Source organism: Schistocerca americana, chromosome X, assembly GCF_021461395.2.
Source record: "Schistocerca americana isolate TAMUIC-IGC-003095 chromosome X, iqSchAmer2.1, whole genome shotgun sequence".
NCBI lineage: Eukaryota > Metazoa > Arthropoda > Insecta > Orthoptera > Acrididae > Schistocerca > Schistocerca americana.
Genome location: NC_060130.1, coordinates 842,720,074 through 842,739,468, shown reverse-complemented (window position 1 = coordinate 842,739,468; position 19,395 = coordinate 842,720,074). Strand labels below are relative to the sequence as shown.

The window sequence follows — 19,395 nt, the reverse complement described above, 5'->3', positions numbered from 1 at the left end:
TAACGATATAAAACGTGATGCTGATAAAATAGAACAACATGTGTCAACAATGCAGAGCATGGATGGAGATGTGCGAACAAGAAAGACGATGAAACCAATGAAACCTGGAAAATATGATGAATTGGACACTGCAATGTACCGATGGTTTATACAAGCAAGAAGTCAGGGGCTTCCACTTTCAGGGCCTATAATAATGGCCAAGGCTGTTGAAATGAACAACAAACTTGGTTGTGACTCATCTTTTAAAGCAAGTATCGGATGGCTCGACAAATTTAAGTTTCATCATAGCATTCGCCAACTTGATATCAGTGGAGAAAATCTCAGTGCGGATAGCTCTGTAATTGCTGAGTTCCGGGAACAATTTAAAGAAAAACTGGCTGAATTGAATCTTGTTAGGGAGCAAGTTTACAATTGTGATGAAACTGGGCTTCATTGGAAGGCTTTACCACAAAAGACATTAGCATCACTCTCTGAAGAAGCTGCTCCAGGTTTCAAAGTACAAAAAGATCGCATCACTGCTATGGCTTGCGCAAATGCGACCAGTGATCATAGGCTACCCCTACTTGTGATTGGAAAATCAAGAAAACTTCGTGCATTCAAGAATTTGAATTTGAATTTGAATTCTCTCCCTGCACAATACTACGCCCAGAAGAGTGCTTGGATGGATCAATCAATTTTTTCTGACTGGTTTCACAAACAATTTGTACCTCAAGTTATAGCATATTTGGCTGAAAAAAAGTTGCCACAGAAAGCGCTATTGCTATTAGACAATGCCCCAACGCACCCTACTTGTTAAATGAAAAGTGATGACTGCAACATAACATGTCTCATCCTTCCAGCAAACACAACTTCACTTATACAGCCCATGGATCAGGGAATCGTCAAAAACATGAAACGTCATTACAGAAAAATATTTATTGAAAGTTTGCTCTCATCTGATGAATCAACATCTGTAAAACAGTTTTGGAGGTCTTACAGTATTAAAGATGCCATTTTCAATGTTGCCAGTGCATGGAGTGATTTGTCAGTGTCAAATCTCAAGAACGGCTGGAATAAACTTTGGCCTCAACCAAGAGGTGAAGAATCGGAGGAACCTGAGTGTGTGACAGTTGACAAGATGGTCAGTTTGTGCAATAATTTACAAATCAGCACAAATTTGACGTCAGAAGAAGTGTCAGAGTGGTTAGAGTGGCAGAAGAAATTGGCTGACTATTTTCAAGCTAGATAAACTATTTCACCTGTAAGTTTATAGTACAGTACAGTACTGTACATAACGTATTTTGCAACTTTTGTAGCTACTGTACGGATGTTTTTATCATGTAATAAATAGCTTTATTTGCTATTACAATCATGTTTAATTTGTTTTCGCTCCGAAACATTATTATATTACTGTGAAAATTACATGTGTCTATACATACAATAATTGATTGAGGTTATGTTTTGGAAGAACACAGTGTTTCTGTTATCCGTCTATTCGCTCAACCGTCACGACCACGGTCCCGAAGATGACGGTTAATCGAGTTTCCACTGTATTTTATTTATGAAAGGACTGTTACAGCTAATTAACATAAAGTGTGAATTTAAATTAATATTTTCTTCTAAAAAGTTGAATAGTTTCAAATGCATTTGTAATGGAGGTAAATTAAAGCTTTAATAACTATATATTAAATATTATTATAAATTTAGTGATATTGTAAGCTGCAGAGAAGTTAAAAATATTTGTTGTAAATCTGTGGAATCGGTTTCTACGTGAAAGAGAAGAGCATAGCTGTTGCCCTATTTTACATACAAATGGGCAACTGGTGAGGAAGTGTGAAGACTAATTGACAAATAGTCCTTACCTGCTGTAAAATAATACACACAGTTGTACCCACCTTTATTTGTATAGTAACTTGAACTAATGTACCAGTTCATTCCTGATATTCAGAGATTGGAGCATTTTGTACTGCAAAATATTATCGGAAGTTTTAAAATATTGTGAATTAAATTTAATGAAGACATCGCAAAAGTATGAGAAGCCACAGATGAAATTGGTCAAGATTCATTATACAGGAAAATGTCAAAGGTGAATTTTGAAGATCCAGCCATTTATTATGAAAGCTTGCTTGCTGAAAATGATTTGATTTACGTTGGAATCTTTAGTGTCAATTTGTTGTGAAGCAGTGTTGATGGGTAAAGAAATTTATAAATGTACTATGAACATGGTGGCTGAAAAACTACTTGTGACTGATGATTAATGTGCTTAAGAAATTGGAAACTGTGATGAGAAACCTTTTCAAAAAGTCAAACTAGTGTTCGTCAGATGATATGAACCAGAAGAAGAAAAAAAGTTGACCATCTGTCTCTGGATTACAAAATTGAAGCTAAGATTACAAAGGCTCAAACCATGTGAAAACTACAAACATTACAAAAAGGGCTGCAGCCAGTTAAAAATAAGGATTATGTACCCCAATTCGAAGAAGAGAGAAAAGCGGAGGCAATTAATTTGGTAAGTACACAACATTCAATACCTGGACATATGCTCATTTTGTTGAAGCCTGAGAGAATTACCAACAAGCGACATCTTGGAATTTCAAACAGTTTTCTTTGGCAGCAGCAAGTCTATTGGCAGATATCGAATTTAAAGCTTCTGACAGCTGGTTTCATAAATTTTAAAATAAGACTGGACTTCGACAATGAAAAATGAAAATCTGTTATAAAAAATTATTGTGGAGTTTTTACAAATTTATTTTGCACTCAATTTTTATGATTCTATGACAAAATACTTCGGTTTCAGTTGTTTTCTCTTTCCAGGATGTCAGTATCAATCAGTGTAAAACAGGACGCTGGCTGACAAAAAAGGAAAACTATTTTCGTAAAGATGAGACATGAATAAACTGATGCATACATATACCCTTCAATATGCTCTCACTGTGTCTGGAAAAAGTCCTACCTCGAGTATTTCTTTGTTTGAGAGGCACCCAGTAACTTGCCGCCCCCCCCCCCCCCCCCCCCCCCCACAGGTTCAAAAACAGTAAATGAATATGTGCAGAAATATAAATATCTCTTAATAATGAAACTTCCTGGCAGATTAAAACTGTGTGCCCGACCGAGACTCGAACTCGGGACCTTTGCCTTTCGCGGGCAAGTGCTCTACCATCTGAGCTATCGAAGCACGACTCACGCCCGGTACTCACAGCTTTACTTCCGCCAGTATCTCGTCTCCTACCTTCCAAACTTTACAGAAGCTCTCCTGCGAACCTTAATAATGTCTTTGAAATCTGAGAAGCCAATGACAGGACTGTATATTAACTTTCTCAACCATTGTTTAGTATTGGGGGAAACGAGCAGTGTTAATTATTGGCTCCTTCGGTGGACAACCAAAGTGTTAGAACTATATGATGAAATCTTTCAGGATGATTAAAATTCCAAAATGTACTCCTGTTGTTCAACCTCATGACATTTATTTTTATAGACAGCTAAAAGAATGCAACACAGTGTATACAAAATTGCGCTTGTCTGACTGAAAATAATAGAGAAATAAATTCCCATGAAGGCTGTATAGAAGTACAATTGATAGTGCATCATCAACTGTCATCACTAATTTTTAATGAAATGATCCGTTACACCAGTTACATTTCCAGGCTTTCTGATAAAAGAGAAGTTTTCATGACTGTTGATGGAGTATGTTTTCCAACAGACCCTTTTTTTAAAAAATGCTTGTGTAAACAATTGTCCTTCGTAAATTGTGCAAGATGTCGGAATACTTTTAGTTTTCAATGTTTCTATGATAATTACCATTCTGGCGCTTGCACATAAAATATGAAACTGACAAAGACAATATTGTAAAAGTTAATTTTTATAAATTTTACTCTACCGAAAATTTTATTGCAATGGTAATTAAGCTTTAATTTTCCTTCACTGAAAATGTGTTTGAAATTATACAGATTTTTTAAAAAGAAATATTAATTGAAATTAACATTTTGTTTTAATTAGCTGTAAAAGTCATTTCATAAATAAAATATTTCTTTAAGATTAATTGATAATATTTTAGGTCATTAACTTCATTTAAAAGATGTTATAATTTTTAAAACCATTAAAGAATAAAACAAAAAATTACCTGAAGCTAGGATTGAACTTGGATCCTCTGTTGGCGAGTTTGGTACAGGTGGTCATTTTGCTATGCTACCATAGCGTATAAACTGACAGGTATATGAGTTCTGAGTAAAACTTCAGAGCCCTTAACGTGGGAAGTCTAATTCCGAACTGGATTTCTGAGACTGTAATTTCCTTTTGTATTACTAATAACTACACTGTAGCCTTTACACCTGGCTACAGGGATAAGAGTAAAAAACATTATTGTTTTGTCCATTGGTCACCGCGGCATCTGTATCTTTGAGAATAAGACAGAATTATCATTTTAAATCCATTTGATATTGTGCAGTTTCCATTAAAGAATCATAGTGATTTTCACATGAGGAGTCAAATCAGGTTATCAGTTACATGCTTTTGACTCCGGAGAGTCGTTCCACCCAGAAACTACTACTAATCTCCTCTTTTATGTTGGAAATTGTGTGTCTTGACCACCATTGGGGCACTGGAGGGAAGGTGGATGCTGCAGTCATTTGATAGTTCCATGGCCGTTCTGGAAGGTGACTGCTGCAGTAGCTGTGTTCCAAGTAGCTTTGTACCTCTTCTGTGACAGAATTACAAACAGCCAGATGAAAACTCAGTAAGGACCTCTTAAGAAAACAACAACAACAACATCATAAGTCATCTTGCTACTTTCAGTACTCATATCCCAAAGGCTAAAAACTTACAATATTGCAGACTTTTTTTCTGTTTCTGCCAAAAAAGTTTTGACTTTTCACAAATACTTAATTTCGTTGATGAAATTGTCACTGAATTATTTGTTGATGGAGTTTCTTTGTGTTTCTTCCAACTGACACTTTTTTGTACTACTTGAGTATGATGCAAGTAAACAGAAACTGTGTTGCGGACCAAAATGCATAATATCTTAGTAAATCGTGTAGATTTATGCATGCTTATGTTACAGAAACTTTCATCATTAGGTGATAATATTAAATCAAACAACAAATTTACTGTTACCAGTCACTGTTTCTAAACAGTCAATAACAGTCACGGTAAAGCCTAACCTAAAATGTTCGCATTTAAGGTTATAATAGTAAGTTATTTCATTTATATAAGTGCATATTTTTATAGTATTTTTCCATTAGTTTATTGAACACAAGAGTAAACATAAAAGAAATGAATCATCAACAGTACAAAACACTATTATCTCAATTTATCTGAAACAGTGTGACAGTGCCTACATAGTTTGCTGATTCCATGGCTGTAGACACCTAGTGGTTCAGATTTGAAGGGTATTTTCTATAAAGGAATTTTCATGCTAGTTGTTTGATAAAGAGCAAAAAAGAAATATTTGTGTGCAGGATCAGAAGAATAAGGGCATAAGGGAGCTCTTGGATAGCTTTTTATGAACTCAACACAGGGCAGGCATCTACTTTTATGCAACAGCAACACTTTACATAGTTTTCTTGGTTGTTTTTCTTACTTGGTACCCAAAACAAGTGTCTCTCTCTCTCTCTCTCACTCACTCACTCACTCACACACACACACACACACACACACACACACACACACACACACACACACCCACACACCCTTGGGAGCAGCAGTTCATACCACACAATCCTTTCTGTGCACAAGATGCAAAATATTATCTGTTCCATTGCTTGTTGTCTAAGGAGATGTCTTTTGTTAGGGCTCGGCTATTAATTTCTTCTTAAGAAGTTACCACAAGGGCATCACATCAACCTCACCACCAGTGCCAACATTGCATAGGAATGCTTGGCCTTCCGAACCTTGCCCATTGAATGCCTATGTCACACATAAGTTAAATGGTCACAGTTCATCACATTTGGCAGTTTCCAGGCTTGCTGAATGTGGAAAATTGTTCATGCTAGAACGATCATTTCTTGAAATGAGAGAACCATTTTCTGACATAATTTCTCCAATAACAATTGCACCACACATGGTACAGATGTTTTGAGCTTCCTCTGCTTCCTTCACCAAAAGCAAACATCGTGTCACAAATGTTAACCTCTTTGCACTTAAGACTGTTTTGTCAATCTTACACAATGTCAATAAGATTAAAGTATGCAAAATCCAATAAGTAGCTGCAAGACAATTACTGGAACTATAATCAAAATAGAAAATTCGATAAACACACTAATAGCAATCTGTGCACCAACTTAGCAGACATAAATGCTACAAAAGTATACGCTAAAGTAATTTTATGTGGCTGTGTGATGGTATATTACACACACCAGTATTCCTCACACTCCCGTATGAGCAATAGCAGTACTATTGCGTTATTGCTTGGTGTTCATCTAAGGAAATTACTTCACATGGAAAATCAAACTACAATAGTGGGCAATTTTTTACTTGTCAATGAGACTACAGAAACTTGGCCAAGGTGTGCCACATTGTGATCAGATATGCAGACACATGTTGCATCAGGCAGGTAATGGTCAGTGTCTGCTGCATTGAGACATTTACCACTGAATTGGAAATAGATACAGCAAGTGCTCAAGCAAAAGACAACACTTCCACCAGAAACTTCTGCATCCTGAAGTGTTGCCATTTTGTGCAGGTGGCCTGACTTAGGAGTCTGAGAGGTTGCCAGTTTGTGATGACTTAAGTGAATGACTCAGACTTAGTCTGTGGCCGGGTTGTATGCCAAAGAATGCACATTGCCTAGCACACACAAAAGGTGACATTGTGTCAGGTATCTCATGTATCTGCATAACAGTGCTCTCTGGTACCAGTGATCAATTTTGTGTAATGATGCTAAAGAAAACAAAAATGAAAGCATATAAACAGGAGTCCATATTAATAGTAAGAATTATATCTTCCCTTAAATCCACACCACCTCTTTCCAAAGCTAGTAAAGTCTAGGCATTTGTAAATATCCCCAAGTGAAACATGCTTTATACACATCACTCACCAGGAGACAGTTTTGATGATAACAGCATGTGTGCACTAAAGGATTGCAAAATGCACAAGAGTAAAATCTTGGTGTGTACAAAGGTGTGTGCTTGTTTTCTATAATTGAGATAGAACTCATTAGGAAATTCTAATCCTGTTTTGTCTAAAACTGACATGGTGAGACCATGGCTGTGTACAATTAATGTAGGTTAATTCTTAAAAAGAAGAAGACTGCAACCAGCCACTATTAATACTGCTATTTATTTAGGTAAATAGCGCCATTAACGGTTTTGAACTGGCAAGTTAATCATGAGATGGCTGTTCACATGATTTCCAAGTACACTTTACATTATCGTCTGTTTTTAATTTGTATTCTTCCACTGTGGCGAAGTAAAGTGTATCTTGGAAATTATGTGAACAGGCGTCTGATGATGAACTTGCCAGTTCGAAACTGGTAACGGTGCTATTTACCTAAATAAATAGCAGTATTAATAGTGGCTGGTTGCTGTCTTCTTCTTTGTAAGAATTAACCTACATTAGGAAATTTGTGCACCATGACCACACAAGTATTACAAACAAGGGAAACTGCAGCATTGGTCGTATAAATTCAAAACCGTTTTTTACTGTTTCATATAATTTTGTCACAGTGTGATCATTTTCAAAGCTAGAATAAAGCATTTACTTGCTGGTGCTGTTTTCTATAGTGGCATTTACGATTCCATCCCATTCTCTCCTACCATCACATTAAAAGCAATTGCCATCGGAATGTGTACACCACTGAACACAGTGTGTGCTTTATTGCTGCCATGTTGACTAACCCCTCCCCCCTGCCCTTACCCCTATACAGTCTTTTATCTCCATGCACAGTTATGTGATCCTATTAACATTTGCTACAAGGGCCAAATTACAGTAAGCTACATTATGACATGCGCTCTCTCTATTTTGAGCAAAGAGCAAATGGTGCATTGCAGCAGGATTATTCTCAGACATGACCCTCTCATCATCACTAGATCTTGTGAACACTTCCTGTTGGGAAGTTCATGATGATTTACATTCCAGTGAAAACTCTCAAACTGGATTATACTAGCCAAAATAGCAGTGCTCAAGAGGAAATCACCTAGAGGGATACACACGTCGTCAAACTGGGAGCAATACAGTTAGGTGGCTAAATTTTAAAAAAAGGTTATGCTGTTTATGAACACAGTGGATGTCATTACAATTGTGATCCACAAAGCCTCTAATATTCATTCCAGTTTTGTCTAGGTAGCTTAGAATCAGTCTGCCCTATGCTGGAATGAGGACTATTGCACTATAGTACGGGGAAGGTGGATGAATAGATGTAGACACTAGCAGAAAGTGTGGCAGTCATTCCTGTCTAAAGAGCAAAAGGTTACAGAGTAATTAAGGAAATTAAGAACTGGTCATGTAAATAGTTCCAGCAAAATTAAGTCAGTTAACCCTCTTCAACCACCATGTTATGGAAGTCACTCGGAAATTAATGGTTGTCATAAACAATCTGGGAAGCTTGTAAGGGTGTTACAGGGTAGACTGTGCTGATAAATAATTGTTAAGAACAAAAATAATATACGTCCCACTGTTTCAGAGTTTGTTAGCATTGAAGTTAGCCAATCAGGCCTTCGTGCGTGCAAATTCAAGTGGCCTGTCAGATATTATGTTCCCATACCTATTTTTCATTCGGTTTCCTAAAACCGAACAAGAGGGATGTAAAACTTGAATGTGGGATGATAGTAGTAATCAAACCAGAGTCAAAAGTTGAACAGTCCTGTGCACTATCATCTTCACTGTGAGAAAAACTGACTCTTACTGTATTTGGTACGCTGCTTGAAGTCGGATGCACAGTGCCATGATTAGCTAACTTCAGTGTTAATTAACACAGATATGGTGCAATGTATCAAATTTTTTCCTTAACAATTATTTCTTCGCACAACCATCCTGCAACACCCTTACAAGCTTAACAGACTGTTTTTGACCACCCTGTATATGTGGCAAACTCTCCTGTTGAAGTGACCAACAAAATAGCACATTTTCACCAAATAACACCTGGTGATTATGTACAGGTTGAAATTTGTTGTATAGAGAATGCGTAGAAGGTGGTGCTTGAATTTAAATCCTCCTCCTTTGTGTAGAAATCAGAATTTGCTTTGCTGGTGGTTAATAATGCAGTACAATGGCCAGATCTCAATTGGTAAAGTATACTGCAGTACTATTAGTGTAGACAGATTCATCTTGGTCTTTTTAATAAAAGTTGACCTGAGGGGAAAGTACCTTGACTCCAGATTAGAGGTCTGTATGACACTTCATAAAAACAATAAAGACTTTTTAACGTCAGATCATTGGTAAGTGTTCATTCGGTGGAGGACCTGAAACTGGAGAAATATCACCTGATAAAAGGACACGAAACAATGACTTATCTGCTGCTTCCAGTGTTTGTTTAGAAAGTACTGTCAAACCCTTAATAATGTGACATGGGTAGAAGCTGTAATACACGATCTTTCATGCATCACCATTCCTGTCAACTACTTAACTGCACCCCCCCATGAACCATGGACCTTGCCGTTGGTGGGGAGGCTTGCGTGCTTCAACGATTCAGATAGCCGTACCATAGGTGCAACCACAACGGAGGGGTATCTGTTGAGAGGCTAGACAAACATGTGGTTCCTGAAGAGGGGCAGCAGCCTTTTCACTAGTTGCAGGGGCAACAGTCTGGATGATTGACTGATCTGACCCTGTAACAGTAACCAAAACGGCCTTGCTGTTTTGGTACTGCGAACGGCTGAAAGCAAGGGGAAACTACAGCCGTAATTTTTCCCGAGGGTATGCAGCTTTACTGTATGATTAAATGATGATGGCGTCCTCTTGGGTAAAATATTCCGGAGGTAAAATAGTCCCCCATTTGGATCTCCGGGCGGGGACTACTCAAGAGGACGTCATTATCAAAAGAAAGAAAACTGGCGTTCTACAGATCGGAGCGTGCAATGTCACAGCTCTTAATCGGGCAGGTAGGTTAGAAAATTTAAAAAGGGAAATGGATAGGTTAAAGTTAGATATAGCGGGAATTAGTGAAGTTCGGTGGCAGGAGGAACAAGACTTTTGGTCAGGCGAATACAGGGTTATAAATACAAAATCAAATAGGGGTAATGCAGGAGTAGCTTTAATAATGAATAGGAAAGTAGGAGTGCAGGTAAGCTACTACTAACAGCATAGTGAATGCATTATTGTGGCCACGATAGACACGAAGCCCACGCCTACTACAGTAGTACAAGCTTATATGCCAACTAGCTCTGCAGATGATGAAGAAATTGAGGAAATGTATGATCAGATAAAAGAAATTATTCAGGTAGTGAAGGGAGACGAAAATTTAATAGTCATGGGTGACTAGAATTCGACAGTAGGAAAAGGAAGAGAAGGAAACGTAGTAGGTGAATATGGATTGGGGCTAAGAAATGAAAGAGAAAGCCGCCTGGTAGAATTTTGCACAGAGCATAACTTAATCATAGCTAACACTTGGTTCAAGAATCATGAAAGAAGGTTGTATGCATGGAAGAAGCCTGGAGATACTAGAAGGTATCAGATAGATTATATAATGGTAAGACAGAGATTTAGGAACCAGGTTTTAAATTGTAAGACATTTCTAGGGGCAGATGTGGATTCTGACCACAATCTATTGGTTATGAACTGCAGATTGAAACTGAAGAAACTGCAAAAAGGCGGGAATTTAAGGAGATGGGACTTGGATAAACTGAAAGAACCAGAGGTTGTACTGAGTTTCAGGGAGAGCATAGGGGAACAATTGACAGGAATGGGGGAAAGACGTACAGTAAAAGAAGAATGGATAGCTCTGAGGGATGAAGTGGTGAAGGCAGCAGAGGATCAAGTAGGTAAAAAGACGAGGGCTAGTAGAACTCCTTGGGTAACAGAAGAAATATTGAATTTGATTGACAAAAGGAGAAAATATAAAAATGCAGTAAGTGAAGCAGGCAAAAAGGAATACAAACGTCTCAAAAAATGAGATCGACAGGAAGTGCAACATGGCTAAGCAGGGATGGCTAGAGGACAAATGTAAGGATGTAGAGGCTTATCTCACTAGGGGTAAGATAGGTACTGCCTACAGGAAAATTAAAGAGACCTTTGGAAAAAAGAGAACCACTTGCATGAATATCAAGAGCTCAGATGGAAACCCAGTTCTAAACAAAGAAGGGAAAGCAGAAAGGTGGAAGGAGTATATAGAGGGCCTATATAGGGGCGATGTTCTTGAAGACAATACTATGGAAATGGAAGATTAGGTAGATGAAGATGAAATGGGAGCTATGATACTGCGTGAAGAGTTTGACAGAGCACTGAAAGACCTAAGTCGAAACAAGACCCCGGGAGTAGACAACATTCCATTAGAACTACTGACAGCCTTGGGGGAGCCAGGCCTAACAAAACTCTACCATCTGGTGAGTAAGATGTATGAGACAGGCGAAATTCCCTCAGACTTCAAGAAGAATGTAGTAATTCCAATCCCAAAGAAAGCTGGTGTTGACAGATGTGAACATTACCGAACTATCAGTTTAATAAGTCACAGCTGCAAAAAACTAACACAAATTCTTTACAGACAAACGGAAAAACTGGTAGAAGTCGGCCTCGGGGAAGATCAGTTTGGATTCTGTAGAAATGTTGGAACACGTGAGGCAATACTGACCCTACGACTTACCTTAGAAGCTAGATTAAGGAAAGGCAAACCTACGTTCCTAGCATTTGTAGACTTAGAGAAAGCGTTTGATAATTTTGACTGGAATACTCTCTTTCGAATTCTGAAGGTGGCAGGGGTAAAATACAGGGAGCGAAAGGCTATTTACAATTTGTGCAGAAACCAGATGACAGTTATAAAAGTCGAGGGACATCAAAGGGAAGCAGTGGTTGGGAAGGGAGTGAGACAGGGTTGTATCCTCTCCCCGATGCTATTAAATCTGTATATTGAGCAAGCAGTAAAGGAAACAAAAGAAAAGTTCGGAGTAGGTATTAAAATCCATGGAGAAGAAATAAAAACTTTGGGGTTCGCCGATGACATTGTAATTCTGTCAGAGACAGCAAAGGACTTGGAAGGGCAGCTGAACGGAATGGACAGTATCTTGAAAGGAGGGTATAAGATGAACATCAACAAAAGCAAAACGAGGATAATGGAATGTAGTCTAATTAAGTCAGGTGTTGCTGAGGGAATTAGATTAGGAAATGAGACACTTAATGTAGTAAAGGAGTTTTGCTATTTGGGGAACAAAATAACTGATGATGGTCGAAGTAGAGAGGATATAAAGTGTAGACTGTCAATGGCAAGGAAAGTGTTTCTGAAGAAGAGAAATTTGTTAACATCGAGTATTGATTTAAGTGTTAGGAAGTCATTTCTGAAAGTATTTGTATGGAGTGTAGCCATGTATGGAAGTGAAACATGGATGATAAATAGTTCAGACAAGAAGAGAATAGAAGCTTTCGAAATGTGGTGCTACGGAAGAATGCTGAAGATTAGATGGATAGATCACATAACTAATGAGGTGGTATTGAACAGAATTGGGGAGAAGAGGAGTTTGTGGCACAACTTGACTAGAAGAAGTGATCGGTTGGTAGGACATGTTCTGAGGCATCAAGGGATCACCAATTTGGTACTGGAGGGCAGCATGGAGGGTAAAAATCGTAGAGGGAGACCAAGAGATGAATACACTAAGCAGATTCAGAAGGATGTAGCCTGCATTAGGTACTGGGAGATGAAGAAACTCGCACAGGATAGAGTAGCATGGAGAGCTGCATCAAACCAGTCTCAGGACTGAAGACCACAACAACAACAACAACAACAACAACAACTTAACTGCAGTAGATTCTTCAGAGAATTAAGGTCATAGCTTTTAATCACAAAGGACAGCAGCCTTCACCACTTCTGCCAGTCACCTTTATGACCTGAGGATGGCCTCAGAGCCCATGCAACAGATGCCATCGGTGCCGATTTGAGCCACAACTTGGAGATGACTGCACTCTGCATGCTTCGTAGTAGCAGGCGAGGCTACCTCCACATCTCAGATAAGGCACCCCAGCAGACACACCAAGTGCACATTGGATTTCTTTCCTGCCCTGAATGTCATCTGGCTAAGGGCCTACGTGGAGCTCTCGATAACTGGTAAACCCCTCCTCCCCTGATCATGTGCCTTCTCATACCCTGCTAAAGGAGCGGCCACCTATCCACTCGCAGGCACTAGACAGCCAGTCTCCACATTGGCCCTCTGCCTAGAGTGATGCGCATGTGCTACCTCCTGCCACTCTCCCTGCTGTGAGGGCGAATTCACTAGGTGATGTCTTGGTAGCAGAGCCTGTGGATGAAACAAGCGACACTTACGGTGTCTCATATAACGCCCCAAATTCTCTGCCATAGCTACACTCGGAGGCATCAGCCTGATGGTGACTGGCCATAGCCAAAAGCGCATTCAGCTTTTTGCGAGCTGTGGCCAGCTGCTCCTGCGTCCACACAGCATGCATACATCTACCCATCCTAGCAAGACTAACTTAAGGAGTAAACCATAAAAGCAGACATAATCTTAGATATGCAACTTGCTACCCTCTGATGTATCACCAATAGATGCTGATGCCTCAATGAGCTATTTAGCTAGCTGTTCAGAAGAAATGAAAGCTTGGTACTGACTTCCTGAACTTACACGTCATAAATGCAAGCTTACACCTCTGGAACAGAAAAACATGCATGAAATTTAAGAAATATACTGAAAATAGAAGACAGGAAACATCTACAGAGGCGGTAAAAGTGTTAATCAGCCGAGAGCTGGACCGTGACTCACAATGCTAATTGAGCCAGTCTGACATCCTCAATATAATTAACAAAGGTTTCTTGTTGACTTTGTACCCAAAAATAATGTTCATTAATTAATTACCTTCTCAGCCTATTTGACAAACCTAGGTTAACAGTCCCACCACGCAAACCACTCGAGGCACCCCCTTCTGGAATAACATGATCAATAATACTAGCCAACCACCTTATAGTTAATGGGTAAATGGTCTGAAGACTCTAAGATCAAGAATTTGGAGAACATTAGCCTATTGTAATTTAACCAACAAATACAAAAATTCTAAAATTTGGTCACTAGTTTCCATTGACAGTTTATCAGTCTCGTGTATAATAGCCATGACAGGGGTAGGTAAACAATTAAAATGTTCCCATATCTGCAGCCCACTATCATGCTGCAAAATACTATCATCATCAATGCTTATGTGTTTGTCAGGAATTTCTTTCCACTCCAGTAAATTAGCATGACGATGAAATTCCCTAACTTTCTCTTGTGCTCTGCTTCACATCAGTATTCATTTTAAACAAATCCTGTAACAGATTACTTAAATGATAGAAATGAGCTTGCGCCAGAAATGGGGAGACCATGAGTGACAGCTGTCCTTAAGTTGGTCAAATACTGTGTTGCACACTGGTTAGGGACATAAGGCAAACAACAATGGCTTGACTTACTCAGGACAGCAGGGCTCTGCTGCAGTGGGGGTCAAATGCTGCAAGGGTGCACTGTGCGAATTCACTAACACTGCATTCGACTACCTGGTTCTGGATTTGTAATTCATGTATCAATTCATCTTTTCTCAGATGTCCAGTCCTGACCACTTCCCTTACAGCCATGATTGAGAATGGAATAATGTAAGGAAAAAATGGAGAAGTACACACTATGCAAAATACTTCACAAAATAAATTGTTACTCTTAATACCTTTTCTGGTATGAAAGCTCACTCACCCCACCCCCCAACACTCCCCCCTATCAACCATGCTCTGCTACTGTTGGAATGTGGTAGCAAGCCAGGAGCTAGGAGTGGTAAGATGGCACGCCATAAGAAACTTTTGATTTCATCCAGGACAGTCTAATTTATGAAGGAAAAAAAAAAAAAAAAAAAATATCACCCAACTGTTGTAACGGGTATAAAATGTGAAATTTGACATAAACATGTAAATGCAAGATGATTACCAATAAGCTGTTAATATTTGAAATTAAGCAATTTTCAGCTAAGATTTTCAGTAATGAATTAGACCTTCTGTCTGAAATTTAATAAAGCACAGACAAAAAAACGTTTCAACTCGTGTAAACAGAGCATATCAAATCAATCAAAGGACAACTATAAAATAGTGAGAATATAAGAAATGTTATTTGAACTCCCATAAGTAGGTTAAACATTGAATTCAAGTAGAATGCAAATCTCTCGGGCTAGTACACTAAAAGAAGGTACAAATAAAATTTAAACCATAGCTTGAAACAAAACAGAAAGTAGTGAAATTGAACTTACCGTAATCCTGAGTACAAAATAAATTACACAGAATCAGCACAAGTAGCATTCCCAAATCGGCAACTGGGCTAAACCCTCCTAACAGGAATAACTGTGGTAAAAACTGCCAGAAAACTTACAGCAATAAAAGTTATCCAACAGGACTGTGAGCACTAGCCCTTGAGTGGCCAGCCTCCAGTTATCGGTGGTAAATGAGTGAGAGCAGGTGCGCACGCACCGCCATAAAGCTGGTGCAGTAGTGTGTGTGTGCGCATACCCATTGGTGGGATGTGAAGGAGTCAGTTGCTTAGCTGCATAGGCAAAGAGATTACATTGCAATTTCAATGTATCAGAGTACTGCAGAGTCATAAACAAAAAGGAGAACAATGATTTTCACTGAGATAATTATGACCATTTGCATGTCTTTTGTACTCCATTTTTAACATATTTTAAATGTTTTGTAAAAATGTGTATCTTAAATTATCTTATAATAATATTGTCAGGTGATGAACATAAATTCCCTTTTGTTACAGGAAGATGTACGAGAAGAATGGTGTTAGGGGCAAGTGGATTGATGCTTGTGTACAGTGTTTCATAAGCTGTGCATGTGTCCTTGTGGTGCCGACTAGCTTGTGCTGCCATTGAGGTCACAATTGGGAATGATGGCACACAAAGAATTATCTTATGATGTTCTTGCCTAAATGTCCTGGTAAGGTTTAAACTCTTCAGTTTGAAGAGCTATGTTCAGGTGTGTTTGCATCCTGTGGATTCCCAATGACAAACCACGTGAACTGACCCTATTGTGGTATTGTGGTTGGAGGCTAGACTGGCAAACAGACCTTAATGCTGAAAGCTTGGTTTGCCGTCAGATCCCTTTTCCTAAACTGTGTCCTTATGCAATATTGTGTGTGTGTGTGTGTGTGTGTGTGTGTGTGTGTGTGTGTGTGGTGTGTTTTCAGGCAAAACAAATGCTAGTGGGCATCTTTGAGTGCATCTGCTGCCCATAGATTGTATTTGCTTATGTACTGCTGCTGGATATAGGGATGTTCCAATACCAGATTCAATAAGATATTTGGTATCAATACCAATACATACAGTTATATACGTCTCGTGATAATATAGGAACAAAAGTATTGATATTGAAAAAAAACAGCAAGGTATTGATGGCGTTTTACATATTTTTGAGCTTTCCTTTAAGACAAATGGTTTAGAATACAGTGCAAAATATGGGACATACACTGTATGTACATGAACTGACTTCAGTATAAAGTGTAGTATACACAAAGCAATAACAGTGAAATTTTCAAAATTTCAACCAAAATAGAGGCATAGATGTAAATTTCATCTAACACACAAATGCCATTCTTAAAAACAAAACTATTTTCGTAGTGAAAAGTTGCATTTAACTAAAATATTCTGTTTTGATATGCTGCCTAAAATATTTATTTTGGTTGGTTTTTGGCAAAAATTTGATCTCCCTGTTGCGAGAGTGGAGTGCCAGGTTCGTGGTTGGAGGGGTGTTTGTTGTTTCACGAGGCACTGAAGTTGCCATATTGAGGAAATGAATGCTTGCGTGTTTTTATAATGTGTGAAAAAATGGTCTTGTTGTTCTCTCATTCTGTTAGAGAATTTGATTTCAGAGGGTCATCCTCTTCTGCCAGGAGCAAGGACAAGCTTGTAATATATCCTCCCAAAATAAGTGTTTTTACGTATCGTCTTCCTCATATTTGCCAGAGGAACTTTCTCCAGATGAATAATGGCTCAAGAATTATACTGACTGCAGATATGTAATTTTCTGCTGCAGATCAAACGGCTTCGACGTTTCAGCAGTGTAACAACTCACTTCTGCTAAAATATTAGCACTGTTAAGAGTTGAAATTGTTCATTTATGTGAACAGTTTACCACTGAAATTATTTTGAGTATTGTACTTAACCAAGAACACTGTAATTTATTGCTCGAACAGTACACACACATGGAAGACAAGGTAGTCGGCGCGTGGACAAGGTACAATACAATTAGCAATACGTCAGTGGCCAGCAGAGCCTTGTGCTCCAGCCTACATAGACATTAGTTCCAACAGGTGGTGCAGCCGGCATGCTGCGCACAAAACTGCTGTCATATTAGTAGATCAAATGGCCTCTAGTGGCAAAAAAAAAAAAAACTTCACACGTGAACTATGAAGCAGCACGCACACGAAATTGGTAGTTACAGCCAGTATGTTTATTCATTTCTCTCCCAAGATTTCCATAACAACCCACTTGTTCAGCTGAAGTAACACAGTAGTAGTCGAAGCTCTTAGCTCTCACTGGCACATGTCATTTTCAGTCTTAAAGTGTCATTCAGAAAAGCAAATCTCAGGATTTTCTTCTTGTGTAGGAATCTTTAGAAGATACAGTAGGTTGATTTCTAACTTATTTTCACATCTAGAATTACGCTTTCTGTATTCCCTTGTGGAGGAATAGTGCTGTGGCCACAAAGCAGCAGAATCTCAAGTGAACTGGGAAAAACCCAAACAGACTCGAATATCTGTGGAAATAACAAACAACAAATGTCCTAAGTGAGACATTCGCAAAGACAACACGAGGTGTGCAAGTGACCCCATAAGCAAGCAGGTTTGAAAGAGTGACTAAAGGGGAAAACAAAACAGTGCAATAACATAATAGACACAATCTAGTGTCAGGCATAATGGCACCTGTATACAACAGAAGCAAATAACAGACTGACAAATTTCTGGCTGTGGAGCTGTATTTAAGTGTGTACTACATGTAAAAGAAAAAAAAAAATACAAAAAAATACATAATTGAATAATAGAATTGTAGCAAGTACAGCTGTGTCACATAGCTTTGTCTGATTATCCCCCCCACCCCAATGGATTATACAGAAAGATACTACCAATAGAGATCAGAAACGAGCTCTGTACATGCATTTTAAATTTTACAGTGGGTCCTGTGGTGTCATCTCCTAACTTGCTGTCTGGAGAATTTACTCTCCAGGCTGCACTACTGACCATTTAACTAATAACTTTTCATTTGAGTCAGTCTGTTGTCAGGTAAAAGTAGACTACACCAGTATAGAATGATGAATAAGTATACAATGTGAGTTCACAAGTATAACAGAATCTCACGGCATTGCCACTATGTACACAACTGTTGGCCATGACAACTTTTATAAGGGGCGTTCAAAAAGAAACGAGCCGGAGGCATAATTACAGAAACCAGTACCTGTATGTCACAAGTATTGACCCTGGCTGTTGAGACACTTGTCCCACTGTGACAAGGTGGTGAATGGCTGTCTCAAAAATTTCCTGAGTCTGCGATGTTAACCTGTTCTGAATGTACAGCTGGATGTTGTCATCTCAAGTGAATTGTTTGCCCCTCAGAGCCTTTTTAAGGGGACAAAAAACGGCATAATTACAGGGGGAGAGGTCCGGACTGTATGGAGTGTGGCAGAGAACCTCCCATTTGAATTTCTGCAGGAGTGCTGTGACTGTGTTAGCTATATGAGGCTTTGCATTGTTGTGGAGCAGAATGACCCCACAGGTTGTTTTAATTTGATCCCTTGGTGAAGGGTGGTCAAGGTTTGTGAGTAATGCTGGACATTCACTGTTTTTCCGTACTGTAAGAAGTGACTCGGAAGGGAGCCATTCAACATGCTTCCTGGTGTGGTTGAAGACTGTGGGGAACCCATTTTGTGCATGTGCAGTTATTCCTTCATGGCCGTGTGAACACTTAAGACACTCAATCCGACCATGGTGGCTATGGCTTTCACTGTCACTCGATGGTCCTGGGTAATGAGTGCATCCAACAGCCGGATGTTGTCATCAGTAACGCAGTGTGCTGCTCCAGACCGTGTGTCATCGGCTAACGACACCCATCCTTCCCTGAAGCGCTTTGCCACGCCTTGACGCTTGCAATGGACATGCAGTGTTTGCCATACACTTGTGACATTCGTCGATGAAAGTCTGCTCCTCCTCCTCCTTCCACTGTCAGAAAACGAACAACACCTCTTTGCTCATCTTTTGACGCCTCCCTGTCACTGTTCGCAATGCATCTGGCAGTGTATGGACAATTGATGGATGCTGCTGCTAGCTC

At 39.1% G+C, this 19,395-nt stretch overlaps 1 long non-coding RNA gene across 1 annotated transcript in view; it reads left to right on the top strand.

The window, feature by feature from the left end:
* The window catches only part of LOC124555812, a 105,201-nt gene extending 86,716 nt beyond the window's left edge, over positions 1–18,485 (top strand). The window contains exon 6 of the long non-coding RNA XR_006968594.1: positions 15,837–18,485. This is a non-coding gene — a long non-coding RNA (uncharacterized LOC124555812). The remainder of the gene's footprint in view (positions 1–15,836) is intronic.
* The last annotated feature ends 910 nt before the right edge of the window (positions 18,486–19,395 follow it).